The following is a 7,457-nucleotide window of genomic DNA, read 5'->3' as shown; positions in this document are numbered from 1 at the left end:
CAGGTTAAAAACAGATTTTATTCGCCCAGAAGCTGTTCATCGGGGTTTGTTGAATCGGCTCGTGCGTGCGTTCTCACCACGAACAGCGGGGACAAAAGGAACCGTCTCGGTCTGGCTCCTCCGATGGTGCTCCGGTGGCGGTCGAACGGACTCCGGTGATGGCGGCTCCGAGAACTTCGGCGAAAACGGATGAACTCCGGTGGTGCTCCGGCGGACGGGGCTCTGGTGTGCTCTATGGTGGGTTCCTCGGCGAGATGGGATTCTCCCTAGGTGAGGACGGTGGCTTCGCGGTGGTCAGGAGAACGGAGGGTGGCAAATCGAATCAGGCAGTAGGGAAAAACGAATTGGAACAGGGCTTCGGTCGTGGGAATGAGAGTCCTACTCCGTTCCTAGCAGAAAATGAGGCAAGGCTGTCGGGCCATGCCGGCTCGGGACAGGAGTCCCTGGGACTCGGTCCCTGGAGCTGCCTCGCTAGAATCTGGCACCTCATGGTGGTGCTGGTCCAAGCAGGAGCGAAGGGAGGCTGGGGCTACCGGGCGTTGCACGTGGCCTCGTGGGCAAGTGGCCTCGTGGGCGCTGGTGCGCTGGGTGTGGGGTCCTGGCACTGGGTGCCTGGCTCGCTGGGGCAATGTCCCTGGGCGATGGCTGGGACTTGGCTCGGTGGAGACCAGGAGCGATGGGGCTGGTCAACGCTGGCTGGGCTGAGCCTGGCTCGGCCTGGCCAGCTGGTGGGTTTTCCCTTTTTATGAAAAAAAAAGAACAAATAGCCTCAAAACAAAATATATATATATATATATTTCCTAGCTAACAAATACAAGAAATCGTATGTACTAAAATATATATACACAGTATAATACTTAAAAAAACAGAAAAATATATACAACTAATATATATATATATATAATATATACATATACATATAATATATCTCTAATATATTCTATATATATATCCTATATCTATAGGAACCCTAGTTCCACCTAATGCAAACATTTTGAAAATAGTTTTAATGCAATAGGCCACGCGAATAGCATTTGAGAACTCAATTAAAAATAATTTCGAAGATTATAAAATTTGCAAAACCAAATCAGACAACGTCAAATAATATTCTAAGAATTATGAACTTTAACTCGACAGGATAGAAGTCACATTATCTCCACTCCAATAAATTGCCCGTAGTTGCATAATGAATAGCATTTTCGGAAGAGCAGATAATGCATAGGAAAGAAAATATGAGATGCATATGAATGATCTATTAACATCCGAATTTAAGAAAATTGGGATGTTACAAACCTATCCCCCTTCAGATGAATCTCGCCCTCGAGATTCGGGTTAGCTAGCAAATAGGTGTGGGTGATCCTGCTTGAAATCCTACTCTCATTCCCAAGTAGCCTCTTCTTCGGTATGATGATCCCACTAAACTTTGCATAATCTGATTGCCTTGGTGCGAGTAATTCTCTCTACTCTCTCCAGAATCTTAACATGCTTCTCCTTATATGTCAAGTCAGTCTGCAACTGAATTGCCTCAAGTGGCACTGTATCTCTCAAAGGAACGTGTGCCATCTCGGCATGACACTTCTTCAGATGGGATACGTGAAACACAATATGAACTCGTGACAAAGCTTCTGGCAACTCCAGCTGATAAGCTACCTCTCCTCGACGCTCCAATATCCTGTAAGGCCCCACAAAGCGTGGTGCTAGCTTACCTTTGATTCCAAACCTCTTAATTCCACGAAGTGGTGAAACTCTAAGGTATGCACGGTATCCTACCTCATATGTCACCTCCTTACGCTTTGCATCTGCATAACTCTTCTGTCTGGACTGTGCTATCTTTAGCCTGTCACGAACCAACCTGACTTTCTCCTCGGCATCTTTAATCAAGTCTGGTCCAAAGAACTGACGCTCTCCAACCTCATCCCACATCAATGGTGTCCGGCACTTCCTACCATACAGAAACTCAAACGGTGCCATCTGCAAACTAGCCTGATAACTGTTATTATATGAGAACTCTGCATCTGGTAAATTATTATCCCAACAGGACCCGTAGTCCAAAGCACAAGCTCTCAATATATCCTCCAATATCTGATTCACCCTCTCAGTCTGCCCATCTGTTTGTGGATGGAATGTTGTACTGAACTCCAGTCTAGTACCCAATGATTCATGCAACTGACGCCAAAATTTAGAGGTGAAGTGAGTACCTCTATCAGACACTACCTTCTTTGGAACTCCATGCAGACAGACAATTCTGGACATATAAATCTTGGCTAGCTTAGCACTGGTATAGGTAGTCTTTACCGGGATGAAGTGAGCGACTTTAGTCAATCGATCAACAACTACCCAAATAGAATCATAACCTGATCGAGTCCTGGGTAATCCAGTGATCAAATCCATACCAATTGGATCCCACTTCCAATCAGGTATAGGTAAGGGTTGTAACAAACCTGCTGGTTTCTGATGTTGTGCTTTAACTCTCTCGCACACATCACATACTGCAATATACTTAGCAATTTCCCTCTTGAGGCTAGGCCACCAAAATCTCTCCCTCAAATCCAAATACATCTTAGTATTACATGGGTGGATAGAGTAAGGTGAATCATGCGCCTCCTGAAGGATCAACTTCCTTATATCTGCATCTTGAGGTACACAGATACGCTTCTCAAACCATATGGTTCCATGTTCATCCTCATTGAAATCTTTTGCCTTCCCTTTTAGCATATTCTCCTATATCTCAGTAATATACTTATCATCCTTTTGAGCTTCTCCAATTTTGTCAAGCAAGGTAGGCCTTACGTCAAGTGTAGCCAAATAGCCTCTAGGGACCATCTCCAATCTCAGATTTCTGAACTGCTCATGTAACTCCGATGGCATATCATCAATATTAATTGCATTAGCATGGCTTCTACGACTCAATGCATCAGAAACAACACTAGCCTTACTAGGATGATACTGTACATTCAAATGATAATCCTTAATAAGCTCCAACCATCTCCTCTGCCTGACGTTCAACTCCCTCTGAGTAAATATGTACTTCAGGCTCTTATGATCAGTAAATATATCACAATGATTACCAACAAGATAATGCCTCCAAGTTTTCAATGCATGCACAACTTAGGCTAACTCCAAATCATGTGTAGGATAATTATGCTCATGATTCTTAAGCTGACGTGAAGCATACGAAATAACTTTACCTTCCTGCATCCAAACACTCCCAAGTCCCTGACGAGAAGCATCACAATATACCTGAAAGTCTTTGCGTATGTCTGGGAAAGTTAAAACTGGTGCTGTGACTTAACGTTGTGTCAACTCCTGAAAGCTAGCTTCACAATCATCAGTCCAAACAAACTTATTCCCCTTATTCAACAATTCAGTCATAGGGTTTGCAATCTTTGAGAAATTCTCAATAAACCTTCTGTAATAACCTGCTAAGACCAAAAAGCTGCGCATCTCACCAACTGACGTGGGTGTCTACCACTCTGTAAGAGCAGCAACCTTGGATGGATCAACTGCAACTCCATTACCTGATATAACATGGCCAAGGAATACTACCACATCCAGCCAAAACTCACTTTTACTGAAGTTGGCATACAACACGTGCTCCCTCAGTTTCTCCAACACCAAACGCAAATGCACTTCATGCTCTTGCTTATTCTTGGAGAACACCAATATAACATCAATGTAAACAACCACAAATTTATCCAAGAACTCCATAAACACCTTGTTCATCATATTCATGAAGTATGTTGGGGCATTTGTCAATCCAAATGACATAACAGTATACTCATACAACCCATACCTCGTAGTGAAAGCGGTCTTTGGAATATCTTGCTCACGAATCTTTAATTGGTGATAACCAGAACGAAGATCAATCTTAGAAAACACAGTAGCTCCCTCCAACTAGTCAAACAGATAATTTATCATAGGCAAAGGATACTTATTCTTAATGGTTACCTCATTCAGGGAACGATAATCAACACACATCCTCAAGGTACCATCCTTCTTCTCCACAAACAAAACAGGGGCTCCCCAAGGTGATGAACTTGGGCGAATAAATCCTTGTGCCTGTAACTCCCTCAACTGCTTCTTCAATTCCTCCAACTCTTGAGGAGGCATTCTGTATGGTTTCTTTGCAATAGGCCCAGTACCAGGCATCAAATCAATGAGAAACTCAATATCTCTATCTGGTGGCATACCTGGCAACTCCTCTGGAAACACATCTAGATAATCCTTCACAACTGGCACCTCTTCCAGGCTACCCCCCTTAAGAGATTTCACCTGCATCCTCTTATGCTGATACTTACATACATATTTGACTCTCTTCCCTCCTGGTGCACTGAGAGAAATAGATAGACTAGCACAATCGATAACTCCTTCATATAATTGTAACCAGTCCATACCCAAAATAATATCCAGACCTTGTGACTTCAATATGATCAAATCTGTAGGGGACTCATGCTTCCCAATAGACAAGTTTAACTGATGACAACCAACACCTGCTATCATCTCAGCTCCTGGGGAACTCACTCTAATAGGCATCCTAAGGGTTTTGGTCGGCAATCCATGTTTATCAACGAATACCCTATAAATAAATGAATGCGATGCACCAGTATAAAAAAGAAGAAGAGCGGGTATTGAATTGATCAAAAACTTACCAATCACTGCATCTGGCTCATTATAGAACTCCTCCACATTAACGTGGTTAACATGACCCTTTTGGAAGGGGTTTGGCTTGATGACTCCAGAATTCCCATTACCATTATTGCTCTCTGGGCATGCATTGGAGTAGTGGCCCATCTTTCTGCACTTGAAGCACTGGACCTGATTAAGGTCTCTCTACACTCGCACATTCTGGCGGTTCTGGTTATTATTACCTCCATTACCATTTCCATTACCGTTGCCATTGTTGCCCTTGTGTCCATTATGATGATGATGGCCATTATGATTGTGGCCATTACCTCCACTATGATTATGTCCATTACCTCCATGATGATGATGTCCATTACCTCCATGATTAGGATATGAAGTGCGTGGCTTCTGCTGTGGTCCTGGATTAAACTTGTTGTTGCTATACTTCCTCTTGCGGTTCTCTATTGCCTGATGCTTTCCCTCAAGCACAATAGCTTTATCAACAAGCTCCTGATAATTACCAAAACTGTCCACAGTCAATTGAACTCCGAACTCATCATTCAGGCCCTCCAAAAACTTCTCCTGTCTAGCTGCATCAGTATTAACATTATTAGGAGCATAACGTGCAAGTTTATTGAACTCCTCCACATACTCATTAACTGAGCGACCTCCCTAACGCAAGATGCAAAACTCCTTCTTCTTTAGACTCATGGCGCCAGCAGACACATGTGCGGCGCGGAAAGTTGCCTCAAACTGTGCCCATGTGATAGTATCAATGGGATAGGTGACCAAGTAGTTGTCCCACCAAGCTGCGACAGGACCCTCCAATAGTTGTGAGGCAAACCTCACCCTCTCTGCATCTGTGCATCCAACGGTCTGCAGGTTCCTACCAATAGAACGAAGCCAATCATCCGCCATAATAGGTTCAGGGTTGCTGGAGAACCTCTGAGGATTCAACCTCAAGAACCTAGTGAGCATATCCATAGGTGGGGGAGGCGGTGGGTTGTTGTTGTTATTGTTGGCCAAACTCTGGGCAAGCAACTGGATCAACTGGCCTTGTCCCTCAAGTATCTGTCGCACGTATCCTGGCGGTGCATCATTGCCACTTCCATCATTGTTGCCTGCTCCTGCATTCCTGTCCCTAGGCTCACGTCTCGACGACATCTGGTGGGCAAGAATAGATAAGAAAATAGATAAAATAGGTCTAGAGGAATATAGATATTCTACCCATATGCATATTATGATCAAGGTAACATATATGAGGCAACAAAACACCATTGCAATAACACAAACAAGCATGAGAATAATCAAACATATCTATATATATAGTCGATTAATTCTGAGAAGATCTGAGTTTAACAAACAAGCAAAGTAACAATGAAGCAAGCAACCTAGTATCGTCATGCCACAAAGCGGGCTTAAACAGATACGCTAACACGTTAATATCGCAAATAAAACAAGATAAGTGGTGGTCTCAGCACTAGTTCCTACTTAAGCTGGTCAAGATACTAGAGTGGTTATCTAATGAAAGAGTAAGATGTAGACAAAGTTTATAGAATAAATTTTCACTCATATGGCTTTGCTAATCCATTTTCTAGGGTCACGACCTACAGTCAAGGCATTGCTCTCATGCCATCTGTAACGACCAAACCTCGAAGGATTTGAGTCTCTGTGGTTTACTGTGCTAGTCCTTACTCCTCGTCTGAATATCCTGCAACATGATACGTTGCATCCATATAGGTCAATACTTTGAATGTATTGGCAAGTTACACAGGAAAAGTAATATAACAGACCTACATGTATATGCATAGTATAACAAGAGAAAGGTTGATGGTTATTTTGCAGAAAGCTGATTTTATCCTCAGAGCTTCCTAATAGTCAAGTTTTAGTTTGTTTGCTACAATAACTCACATATGGTTGAATTGGCATCTCCAACTCCAACCTATTACCATCATTAAGTTTCCCATCAAGTTTTATTAAGTGTGTCATCTGTCAAGATCATCCAGCAACTGTAATGGCCTACTTGCTCAAAATTGTCCATAACCGGGGACACGACTAATCATGATTAGTTTATACACTCTGCAGAGGTTAGTACGCTGTACCCATTAGACCCAACCCAAAGATTGAGACGAAGTCTTTCAGAAGCAGTTACCTAGTCCCACAGGAGGCCCATCCCACCTATCATAGCTACATCAGCTGGCACATCCGGGTAAGGTTTCCACGACTGATCAACTAAGCCAGAGCCCATAATAGCTAGTGGTCGCACAAGGAAGCTACTAGTCACTAAGTCTGTTTGATCTTTTTGAACCTGGGCGACATCCACTTACATTCAGAGGGTAGAAACCATGATGTTCTTGAAACCACCCAGCAATACCATATCCGCCCAGAGGTGAATTAAATCCTTAATTACTACTCAAATTTATTTTGTAGTAATCCTCACATAATCTAAATGAATACAGGAACCAATCCCCGTCTACATAGCATAGCAAAACTACAAATACCACAATCTTCAATGACGAGGTATATAGATCAATAGCATAGCAATAATAATATTCCTATACATGCACAAATTTCATAGGGTGATATAATACTACATGCATAGAAAATAATACGTAAAGGATGATCAACATGTAACTTGCCTTGATTCTGGTTCAGAAAGTCACATTCCTGACAATAGTTTGTGTCGCACTCCGCACAATCTACACGTTGCAAACAATCACACCAATCAATCACCACAATGACATAACACCAAATAAGACCATCGGCAATAAAACAACTTGTTTAAAACCAAAGCATAAAAAGCGTGGCAGCAGGTATAAAATCATCTACATGCA

Source organism: Hordeum vulgare, chromosome 4H, assembly GCF_904849725.1.
Source record: "Hordeum vulgare subsp. vulgare chromosome 4H, MorexV3_pseudomolecules_assembly, whole genome shotgun sequence".
Lineage (NCBI taxonomy): Eukaryota > Viridiplantae > Streptophyta > Magnoliopsida > Poales > Poaceae > Hordeum > Hordeum vulgare.
This window is presented reverse-complemented; position numbering follows the sequence as displayed.